Raw genomic sequence first — 12,670 nt, 5'->3', positions numbered from 1 at the left:
CTATAGCATCAGGGTTTCAGATCGTTAAACGGCGCACATTTTATGTATAAGCATTTAACACTTCAATTGAGATGTCATAAAGCTTACATGTTCAAAATTGTATAAAAAACTAGATGAAGTCGCTGAAAAAAAGGACCGGAGGAACGAGGGAGGCGGAGCAAAGAGAAGGAAGAAACCAGGATCGTGACCAGCTTTACCGCTTCGCCTAGTGAGGATTACCGTATTTTGTCTGTAAAAATTGTATATCAAAGTTTGCTCTAGATTTAAGCAACGATCAGAAGATCTTGCAAGATCTAAAAAAAAAAACCACTTTCAAAATATTTACAACAATTTCACATCAAGCACCTAGAATGTCCAAAACAATTAGTTGCAAAAAATTAGTGTTCTACAGAGCAATGTTATATCTGCAGTTCATCACTGGCCCACAGCTTCAGATTAATTACGAGGTGGCAACCTGGCCGGGATTCGTGCACAACAGTCGTATCTCTGATCCCAGGCGTAAAAGGATCGATACTCTGAAGAAAGACGAGTGCCCGGTCTCCTGCTACTCTCCCAACGACCTTACTAGCAATCCCTGGGGCGCCAAAAAGCCCTGGAGAAAGTTAAGCGAAACGTTAAGCAAAATTCTAAAATTTCTCCTGGTACTGATTGAAAAAAAGACAGTTATTTTAATATTAAAAAAAATGTGAATATGCATGTAAAACAAGTCCACTTTAATAAAGCATATCTGGCAATTTGAACATGAACAACATACTGCTTAGAACAAGGTACTAACTCTTGCAACAAACAAAATATGCAGGACAATGAAAAGAGAACACAATATTCTTGTGACATAGGCAATCATTTAATAAATTTATATAGAAATTCTTAGAGCCAATGCGAGTTTGTAAGAAGATGAAAGTATATGACAATTTGAAGGCAATATGACAATTTTAAGGAAACGCGGTACCTCTTAACAAAAAACAGAAGAACGATGCCACAACGTTAAAGAAGTTTCGCGTAGATAAGCGGGATCTCAACCAGGGATTCCCAAATCCTTCATGCCAGTTATTAAAGAAAAAATATGCGCTATTATGGCAAATCTCGCTACGTCGACTTGTGAAGATTGCGGTGGGCTCTGAAAAAAGCAGTTAGCTGCGCGTTGTGGCGAAGCGTCTAAGAGAGAAGGCTCTATTCATTTGATGATTGCATCCCGAGACGACATGCAACAAACTTTCCGAAACGGTGCACTGTGCGCTGGGAAGTCAGCGCTTTACTTGCACGAAACTATTCCAGGCGTAACAACTACGTTTCATTGCAGGTCTGAATTATTGAGGAATTTCGATAAGCTAGCGTGACCTACTTCGCGGCCGGATGCTTGTCTTTTTGTGCTCTTTTTGGGAGAACTCAGGCCCGATGAAAACGGTAGTGCTTAGAAGGCTATGCCAAGCCAGAGCCCTGATTATAACCTCCATTTAGACTGGTAAATATTAATCCGAGAAGCATCGTCAACAAACCGGACGAACTAGAAAGTACAATCTTGATATTTGACCCCGATGTAATAATAATTACTGAAACTTGCTTGAACAGTGAAATACCGGATAGAGACATTTTTGGTGGATTGGTTTAATGTGTTCTGCTGAGATCGGGGATTCAGGGCCAAGGGTCGCAATGCTCGTCTAATTCAATTTCGAGTGTGCATTGATCGAACAGAGCTATGATTGCGAAATGGTTTGGGTCTCTGCTCGTTGGGGTTGTCACTCAGTGCTTATAGGGGCACTGTACAGGCACCCTCAAGCTGGTACTGATGTGCTAACAAATTTATCTGAATTTTTGTCAATCAATTGAACTAATTTTTTACATGTACTGGCGAGAAACTAACTTGCCAGATATTGACTGGGGCAGCCTGATCCTCAAAGGCAGGTGAGCGCACTCAAGGCTAGTTGTAGATATTGCTTTTAGCAATAATTTAAGCCAAGTGGTGAGATGCCCCACGTGTGTGTCAAAATGACTTAACTCACTGCTAGATTGTGCGTTTCTGTCTTAGACTGTTGCGAGGATTGTGGTTAATATATAAAACGTAAAAAGCATTTCTCACCATGCTATTCTTGTCTGCGACTTATCTTTAAGGCGAAATATGAGCGGCACTACAGAATTAAAGCGGGTCCTCGATTTCACTCGGGCAGACGATGTCGGCACCCTCGATCTGTTGGAAGTAGCATTCGACATGTTTTCTGAGATAAGCAATCAGAATTCAGTATGTGCCGATAAGTTATGGGTCTGTTTTAAGAATGTAGTGTTATTGTGCTTCGACATATTCGTTCCGGAACGTTCATAAAAAAAAAAAAGCAAAGCTCATGGACTACACGATACATTTTTTATATAAAACGTAATATATACATACCGTATTGAAAGGTTCGAACCAGGTTTAAAGGTACGCTTGCTTCCTTTCGCCAACAACTACGCGAACTCGTGCACACATCTAGGTATCATTTTTACAATGTCAAAATGGTAAAATTTCTTCAGAAAACCCCTAAAAAATGTTATGCGCATCTCACTAAAACAAATTTATCTACCAAGAAACTTGACCACAACCGGCATTCGCTCATCAATGAGTCGAGTATCACAGGTAAGATTAACCTTGTTATTTCTGCCTTGAAGTATTTATCAATATTCTACGGGTAAATAAACCAAAACTTCAGTGCCGTTTAATTTTATTTTTTTATTTTTTCGGGTGACTGTTTTGTTTTTCGAAGTGGCATTTCCGATCAGAAATGTTTACAAAGTAACCTACAAACAGCGTTTTCCTGTCTCCACTTGTGTTTTGCTATTTTATCAACCCTCTACCGTTATGTTGTGTCGCTTCTCACAAGTATTTAGGTGTTACCATCACGTCTAGTTTAAGTTGGTCCGTTAACATCGCAAATGTTATAACAACTGCGTCAAGAAAACTGTGAAGTTTTTGATGGAATATGCGGCATTGTACTTCTGAAGCCAAGCTAGTGGCGAACACTTATTTGATTTGCCCACTATTGGAAAATGCAAACACTTTATGGGAGTCGTATTCCCAGTCATATTTTGACACACTGGAAGGAATAAAAAAAACACTTCGATTTATGTATAATGCATAGTTGTATGTATAATGCATAAATTAATAATGCATAGGACTTTGTCATCTCTTTATGCGTTGACGGATTAACCCAGTTATGGGCCCGCAGAAAAGTAAAGCGCTTGAAGTTTATGTACAAGTTACTACATGATAAGATCAGAATGAATTTCAAGGATTATCTGATGTATAATCTCAGTCGCGACACACGGCAGAAACATGAAAAACTTCATGGATAGTTTCAATGTAGGAAATATTTTTTTATATATATTATTTGTTCTTCAGATTTGTCCGAGATTAAAATAGCATGCCTCAACATTACAGGCTTCTCCACTTTCGATACGTTCGTCAGCGCCTTAAATCAATTTATGATTCCAATTGTTTAATCATTGCCACGTGGTATTTCTAATTTACTGAAAAATAGGGTCTTTTTAAGCTATATACAAATCCTGCTCTGATGCCGCATACATGTACTGACATGCCTGGGCCCACAAAAGTAGGCCGGCATTGTTTTTTAAATAAAAAAATATATTGTGCATATTTCTTTTATGAAGTGTATGCAGCGAAGGAACAATGGACTTGCTTAACCTGTTTTTTCAACATTTTATATAGTCGAGTACCTTTGCTATTGATTTGTTTTTTGTCAAAACCTTTAACCCACTCCCACTTGGGCTTTAAATGGCTCGTTGTAGTTAAATTAAACATAAACTAGCGGCAGACCAGAGTCAGCAAAAGCCGCCTCTAGCGTACAAAGGTAAAATTAATACAATTTCAATAACTAAAATACAGCTTGTATTATTCAGTAATGCAAGCTGCATTCCAAAAAAGAGCTTAGGTCGTTAGAATCATGATATAGAGCAGAAACACTAAATCACACAGTGGTATTGGTAAGAAGAAAGGTAGAACATTAAAGGTAAACACAAATTTAGAGAAGTAACTCTTCGAAACAGCTGTGGTAATTCCGTCATGAGGTTGACACCTCAAATACGACCAAAAAGCTGCGCATTCTTCTTCCAGAACAAGATCTAAAGTTTGCAAGGAGATGAGCAAAGTCCGGGTCTCGAGGTCAGAGACAAAAGCTTTCAGAGTAGAGCAAGCAAGCAATCTGACATTTGGTCCAGTGATTGTAAGAGCAAGAGGTTCATTATCTGTTACTTTTAGTAGCGGGACTGAGCATCTGCTGGTGTTTCATTTTTGGTTCATTCTAAGGATGACTGTGGCAACGGGAAACAAAGCAGGCAAGCATATATTCCCCCCCCCCCCCCCCCCCCCAATCCGCTTATAAGCCACCGGACACAATGACGGTTCGCACAATACCGGCATGGAAACAAGTGAATAACCTAGATCTGTGAAATCGACCCGAAATATTAATGCCAGAGCTCTCGCTTCTCGTACGATCAGCTACGCGATGATTCGGGACTGTCGCGGCATACATAGAACAGTGATATATTTTAAATGGATTATTTTGAACCAAATGAACTTATCTGTAGTAAAAATATAAGACGTAATTTTAAAGTGATCTCATTAATTTTTGAGTAACTTGTAATTGTACTTATAAGATTTTGCTATAATACTTTGCAATTTAATTTAGTTGCATTTTAGCGGGTATCGAACAATTAATCGGGCGCCGTTTCATCGAGAACGTGGAAATTTCCTCAAACGCTGATTCATGAAACGCCATTCATCGAATTGCTCTTCACCGAATTTCGGATCATTCGGGGGATGTTTAGATGTTTTACTTTCGCTTTTGGATTGTGTTGACGCAGCTGACAAATCACAATATATAAATGCACTACCGTTGTTAAAACCTGATTGCCAGACAAGGAGACTGAATAAATTAAAAGTGAAGGTTCACTGTGCGTCAGCCACGCATTCCTGCCCAAGGAACAACTGGGTGCGCGAGGCGGATGGTGGCACGGACTTCGCGTGATTTTTTTTTTAGAGCGCAGCTCTTAGGGGCCCGTTTCCAGCCTGAGCGGCGTCGGCGTCGGCGTAATCGGGGGGGGGGGGGGGGGGGCGGGGGGGTCACGTGATCCCCGAGGTCACGTGACCCCCCTCAGTACCCTTCCCTACTCCTCCTCAAGAGCTGCGCTCCAATTCGGCGTTACAGGGATTTGTAAACGGCTTTCACTTTTTTTGTCCTATTCCAGAATGGCGCTAACACCCTTGTTACTTTTTAACTAAAAGTTGGGTTACTGAGTCATAGAAGACAACCACATAACAAAACATGAGTGGGTATAGGACTTACTGTTTTCAGATAAAATAAGTGGCTGTTCTCTACAACAGCACCATATATGGGATATTTCACTACACGCTTTGTACGCTTTTCATTTCCCTGTTTGTTCACACATAAAATGTACCTTCCAAGGAAGGATATAACGAATCTTTGCTGCGCCTTTTTAGTTTGTACTTTTATGTTTACTTGAGTTTTTATTTTCTCCTAGAATATTAACTTCCTGAAAAAAAAAAAATGAAAAACATAGGTTAAAGAGCCGGCAAGTGTACGGATCTGCCGATTTCGAAATAATGAACACAGAGAGGAGGCACGTACATTTTTGGCTGTTTAATGTTACAAGAAGACAAGTAGCTGCTTCAAGACAAGTTTTCTGCTTGAAGCAGAATGCATCTTTTTAAGGACGAGAATACGCCGTTGAAGGGACGTACCTTTATGTGCCTAATAATCATAGGTTTAAGAGAAGGACATCAATATTTCCCTTTTGTATTGACCACATTAACAGCACAAGCCACGCCATAAGTTCCTACAATAGGAAAGTAAAAATAGAAGAAATAACGGAGAGAATAAAGTTTCTTATTTGTAGTTCCCCACTCCATCGAAAAAAAAAGAGTTTATAAAAATATTATGATAATTACAAGTCTGCAGTCATTCCGGTACAAAATGAAAACTATGTCATTCATCAAAAATTCTTACTGCTCAACTAGCGGTGTTAGATGAAACGACTTTGATTAAATGTCGTTCGATGAAATATAGCATTCGATGAAAGGGCGTTCGATAAAAGGATTTTCAATGAAACGGCGTTCGATAAAATATACGGACTTCAATTTAGGCTTATCACGCTAAGTAAGTAGTAATGTAATATAACTGCAAAATAAAAGTAATTTCTCATTCTATGCTGGTGTACTTGATATGACGTGGTGTTAACAGATGTAGCTTCGTCGAACGATTTTTGTTTTCGATACTTTGTACTATCTCACCTCACTCCTGCCCGTTTCGATCCGGATAAGCATCGGACCGGCGTGCGGTCGTGTATTGCCACTGAGTGGTGCACGTTAAAGACCACAGGCTAGCGTCTGTACTGCACTGGCTAAATTGCTTATATACAACTACGAGACAAGTCGCCTGTTGCGGCACGCTAACTTGAGGCAGTATCAACATACACACAAAGCACACCAACAAGACAAAGGGTACGCATATTGTACCAAATGTATCAAAGTCTATGATTGTTTATTCGCTTAAGATAAATAAGAAAAAAATCTAGAGAATGCTATCCTGAAGCAGAGGTCGCCATTTTAATTTGAACTTACCCACTCACAACCAGTTCAAGATAAAAAAAGATAGCCAATTCCTTGTCTTTAAGATCACGAATATAACAAAGTTAAAAACTTACTCAACTTCACCCATACGGCCGCACTCAATTTCAAATTTTCGCTCATGAACTCACGAACTCACCGAGCTCTCAAACTCATGCCCATCAACGAACTAATGGGCTCACCAAACTCACATACTCGCGCCCCTTACCGAACTCATGAACTCGTCAATGTCACAAACTCATCAAACTCACAAACTCACGCATCTCATCGACCTCACTACCTCGGAAGTAGTTCTCTCCCTCACCGTAGTCGAGGCGCTGGCGCTCGTCTTGCGCGTGGGTTGCGGGGCTTCTACGACCCGCCACGGTTGCGGCCGTCTTCGGCCGGCACAAGCCTTTACACCACCAGATGAAGAAATGTTTTGCCTCTTTGTTTTCATTCGACTCCTTCCAAATGCTGGCCGAGCACTTGAGAAAGGCGCTCTTTGCTCGGATATGAGGGCACAGAATCGCGATTCTAGTGAAGAATTATACTTCAGGACAGACTTGCACACGTTACAAGAGAAGTAAGGAATTACGCTTACAATTACTCAAGGCTAAATTGTAAATAATTACTGTTATAATCACCTTTTTTTAAAAGTAAGTGATCGTTTCCCCCAAAAGTAATTTGTTACTTTCGCAGCGTTACTTTAAACCCTACTGTCCTATGGTAAGAAACAAAGGGAAAAGGAGTTATAGAAGTGCTTATCGTTGCCACTTGTCACACATCATCGTTGAGCAACATCTGATTCTCCAAAGCCTCGTTGGCTATCTTGCCTCGATCGTTCACGAATGTGCAGTACGCCACAATGCACACTCTTTCGAATGAATCACTAGACGGGGAATGCATTATTGCTCCTTACGAATGCCTCGAAATATTTGAATTAAAATCAGCAAAAAACATGACTGTGCTCCAAAAATAGTTAGTTGGAACATCCGTCAAAACAAGAAAATGTTGACTGGCGTATGGCGTACGAACCCTTTCTTGCTGCCGTTCATAAGCGCACGGAGTACAGGCAGGTCAGTGTTCTCCAGGTAGCTAAGCCACGGGCCGGCAAGGTGCTACGTAAACCTCATCCTTGAGTTTCATCATAAAACCAGCAGACTTCCCTTCTCCGGACCGGATTTTCTCATGTATATTTTGGTAGTTGGTTTTAGTCCGAGTGAAAATGTGCACAAAACAACGCACAAGAAAAAAACGGCTTACAAAACAAGTGGCAGGACTGAGCCATCCTAGAATTTGCCTGGGGTATAGGGTATATGAGGATATTCCAAATGACGTCTTGCCAGCCCTCTCCGTCTGACTAGGATAAGGTTAAAAAAATCACGACAACATATGAACATCGGTATACACATGAAGGTTAGGAGTGTTATAATATATTTTGAGCAGCAACAAACAAGAATGGTTGTGACTCTAGACAGTCCAGTTATTGGCACATCGCTTTCAGTACATTTTTGGGTTAAACGCTATTCAGCAGAATACAGAGCTTCTCCTCTTGTTGTTAAATTATGGAAATGGTCGTAGTCACTATAACCGACAATCACAATGTTGATTTTGTCTGTGTTTTTACAACCTCGAGCTTCTGGAGAGGCCACAGTATTTGGACACACTAATACCACAGGATGTCTTCCATTCCCCGGCTTCAAAAGCGAAGTAATAATGAAGGGACTAAAAAAGGCAGACACGCGTAGTGAGCTAGCCGGCTTCTTATGCTTTTTCTTTTTTTTAAATAAACACCTTAATTTTCTCAGTTTCTTTATATTCTATATCGTTGTTTTCATCGAGAGTCCGGTTCTTTATATCAATGTGTTTCCCCTTAATAGTTGGTGAGGAAGCCTACGAATGACAGTTTGCGAACGTCCAAAGCAATGAGACAGAAGAAAAGAAAAATAATGACGCACATCAGGAAAGGAGTTCGGCGTCTGAAGAATGCCAGGCCTATTTTGTTTTTTGTTGGTCAGTGGGTGTTACAGCATGGCTGCAATCAAGTTTACCAGAATGAGCATCTTACATATTATTTTAAACTGTATTTTCTATTTAAGCTTAATTCATCATTTTAGAAATAACTGGCGCCACCTGACAAATAAAGGGTTACGAGGATTCAGAGGATGACACAATACGTGGACTAGAGAGGAGGGGGAAACGCCTTAGAATGACCTTGGCGGCGAACAAATAAGCCACAAGAGAGAGAAAAGAGACTTCGGGGAAGCCTAATCTAGGTCACAGCAGCTCAAGAGAGCCACCGGCATATTGCATTTTTGATCGAGGGAGTACCCGCGCTTTCTTGAGTATGTGTTGACGTATTTTCATAAAAGAAACTTCTGAAGCGTCGATTTTCTCAAACGGTCCATTTTACTTATTATTATAATGCAATTAAATGCAAAGGAGCAAGCGAGCTGGACAAGAATGGTGAAAATAATCCCTGGAGAAGGGGAACAAGAGGGACAAAGGACAAACATAAATCTCCAAAAACAGCTAGGTGACTGGTGAGCGACCGAAAAAATCCGCCTGGGCCGGGTATCGAACCCGGGACCTCTCCATTACAGGTGGAGCGCTCTACCAACTGAGCTAACCAGGGGTTAGACGTCAGTAGAGCAAACGGGTTTTATCAGTTGCCACCAGTCTAACACCAACAAGGGTGAAGCTTGCAAGTTAAGGTTGTAATTATAATGCAATTAAATGCAAAGGTGCAAGCGAGCTGGACAAGAATGATGAAAATAATCCCTGGAGAAGGGGAACAAGAGGGACAAAGGACAAACATAAATCTCCAAACACAGCTAGGTGACTGGTGAGCGACCGAAAAAATCCGCCTGGGCCGGGTATCGAACCCGGGACCTCTCCATTGCAGGTGGAGCGCTCTACCAACTGAGCTAACCAGGGGTTAGACGTCAGTAGAGCAAACGGGTTTTATCAGTTGCCACCAGTCGAACACAAAGAAGGGTGAAGCTTGCAAGTTAAGGTTGTAATTATAATGCAGTTAAATGCAAAGGTGCAAGCGAGCTGGACAAGAATGATGAAAATAATCCCTGGAGAAGGGGAACAAGAGGGACAAAGGACAAACATAAATCTCCAAACACAGTTAGGTGACTGGTGAGCGACCGAAAAAATCCGCCTGGGCCGGGTATCGAACCCGGGACCTCTCCATTACAGGTGGGGCGCTCTACCAACTGAGCTAACGAGGGGTTAGACGTCAGTAGAGCAAACGGGTTTTATCAGTTGCCACCAGTCTAACACCAACAAGGGTGAAGCTTGCAAGTTAAGGTTGTAATTATAATGCAATTAAATGCAAAGGTGCAAGCGAGCTGGACAAGAATGATGAAAATAATCCCTGGAGAAGGGGAACAAGAGGGACAAAGGACAAACATAAATCTCCAAACACTGCTAGGTGACTGGTGAGCGACCGAAAAAATCCGCCTGGGCCGGGTATCGAACCCGGGACCTCTCCATTACAGGTGGAGCGCTCTACCAACTGAGCTAACCAGGGGTTAGACGTCAGTAGAGCAAACGGGTTTTATCAGTTGCCACCAGTCTAACACCAACAAGGGTGAAGCTTGCAAGTTAATGTTGTATTTATAATGCAATTAAATGCATAGGTGCAAGCGAGCTGGACAAGAATGATGAAAATAATCCCTGGAGAAGGGGAACAAGAGGGACAAAGGACAAACATAAATCTCCAAACACAGCTAGGTGACTGGTGAGCGACCGAAAAAATCCGCCTGGGCCGGGTATCGAACCCGGGACCTCTCCATTACAGGTGGAGCGCTCTACCAAGTGAGCAAACCAGGGGTTAGACGTCAGTAGAGCAAACGGGTTTTACCAGTTGCCACCAGTCTAACACCGACAAGGGTGAATTTTGCAAGTTAAGGTTGTAATTATAATGCAATTAAATGCAAAGGTGCAAGCGAGCTGGACAAGAATGATGAAAATAATCCCTGGAGAAGGGGAACAAGAGGGACAAAGGACAAACATAAATCTCCAAACACAGCTAGGTGACTGGTGAGCGACCGAAAAAATCCGCCTGGGCCGGGTATCGAACCCGGGACCTCTCCATTACAGGTGGAGCGCTCTCCCAACTGAGCTAACCAGGGGTTAGACGTCAGTAGAGCAAACGGGTTTTATCAGTTGACACCAGTCTAACACCAACAAGGGTGAAGGGATTATTTTCATCATTCTTGTCCAGCTCGCTTGCACCTTTGCATTTAATTGCATTATAATTACAACCTTAACTTGCAAGCTTCACCCTTGTTGGTGTTAGACTGGTGGAAACTGATAAAACCCGTCTGCTCTACTGACGTCTAACCCCTGGTTAGCTCAGTTGGTAGAGCGCTCCACCTGTAATGGAGAGGTCCTGGCTTCGATACCCGGCCCAGGCGGATTTTTTCGGTCGCTCACCAGTCACTTAGCTGTGTTTGGAGATTTATGTTTGTCCTTTGTCCCTCTTGTTCCTCTTCTCCAGGGATTATTTTCATCATTCTAGTCCAGCTCGCTTGCACCTTTGCATTTAATTGCATTATAATTACAACCTTAACTTGCAAGCTTCCCCTTGTTGGAGTTAGACTGGTGGCAACTGATAAAACCCGTTTGCTCTACCGACGTCTAACCCCTGGTTAGCTCAGTTGGTAGAGCGCTCCACCTGTAATGGAGAGGTCCCGGGTTCGATACCCGGCCCAGGCGGATTTTTTCGGTCGCTCACCAGTCACCTAGCTGTGTTTGGAGATTTATGTTTGTCCTTTGTCCCTCTTGTTCCCCTTCTCCAGGGATTATTTTCATCATTCTTGTCCAGCTCGCTTGCACCTTTGCATTTAATTGCATTATAATTACAACCTTAACTTGCAAGCTTCACCCTTGTTGGTGTTAGACTGGTGGCAACTGATAAAACCCGTTTGCTCTACTGACGTCTAACCCCTGGTTAGCTCAGTTGGTAGAGCGCTCCACCTGTAACGGAGAGGTCCCTGGTTCGATACCCGGCCCAGGCGGATTTTTTCGGTCGCTCACCAGTCACCTAGCTGTGTTTGGAGATTTATGTTTGTCCTTTGTCCCTCTTCTTCCCCTTCTCCAGGGATTATTTTCATCATTCTTGTCCAGCTCGCTTGCACCTTTGCATTTAATTGCATTATAATTACAACCTTAACTTGCAAGCTTCACCCTTGTTGGTGTTAGACTGGTGGCAACGGATAAAACCCGTTTGCTCTACTGACGTCTAACCCCTGGGTAGCTCAGTTGGTAGAGCGCTCCACCTGTAATGGAGAGGTCCCGGGTTCGATACCCGGCCCAGGCGGATTTTTGCGGTCGCTCACCAGTCACCTAGCTGTGTTTGGAGATTTATGTTTGTCCTTTGTCCCTCTTGTTCCCCTTCTCCAGGGATTATTTTCATCATGGTCCATTTTACCACGGATTTTTGTCAATAAAAATGTAATCAATTACAGTAGAGTCATTGCGTAAATGAGTAAGGAATTTACTTTAAGATTACTCTAAAATATTTAATTATTTCGTTACAAATTACTGGAAAGTATAGGGGATTACAATTAATTTCGCCATTTGTAACGGATTACGTACAAGTCTACTTCCCGGTTTGCCCAGTTTGCTTAAAGCATTCGCGATAACTTTTTGTAATTATTGAGTAAGTGTCAGCAGCGTTGTTTATCTAGGTGTAAGTGAATATTACTTAAACATGCAGCGCCAATGCCGTGTATTTTGGTTCTGCAAAAAATACTATATTGCAAACTCCTTAATTGTGAATCGTTTTTTTTTTTTTTTTTTTTTTGCAATTCGTTGTCAAGTAGAACCATTTCGAAACGTCGTTCACACAAATTATGTTGCCTAAAATAACTTCATGGCGAATAATATTTTGGGTAGTATTAACGTTTGAAGTGCTTCCTGAGTACTATGATATTGTATATATTATTTTTATATCGTCTTTTATTTCCTTATGCTATGGCCTATGATGAGCTGTAGCACCGCACATAATTAAACCTGGAACGTTCTATCTACCGATTT

At 41.7% G+C, this 12,670-nt stretch overlaps 1 protein-coding gene and 1 non-coding gene across 2 annotated transcripts in view; both read right to left on the bottom strand.

Moving 5' to 3' along the window:
- Positions 1–12,670, bottom strand: part of LOC8042723 (adenylate cyclase type 2) — a gene marked incomplete at its 5' end in the record, with an annotated part of 364,499 nt that overhangs the window by 219,200 nt on the left and 132,629 nt on the right.
- Trnaa-ugc lies at positions 9,481–9,553 on the bottom strand. Its single transcript has one exon. It is a non-coding gene; the product is annotated as a tRNA-Ala (tRNA).

Source organism: Ixodes scapularis, unplaced genomic scaffold (genome assembly GCF_016920785.2).
Source record: "Ixodes scapularis isolate PalLabHiFi unplaced genomic scaffold, ASM1692078v2 PGA_scaffold2__306_contigs__length_199485367, whole genome shotgun sequence".
Classification (NCBI taxonomy): domain Eukaryota; kingdom Metazoa; phylum Arthropoda; class Arachnida; order Ixodida; family Ixodidae; genus Ixodes; species Ixodes scapularis.
This window is presented reverse-complemented; position numbering and strand designations above follow the sequence as displayed.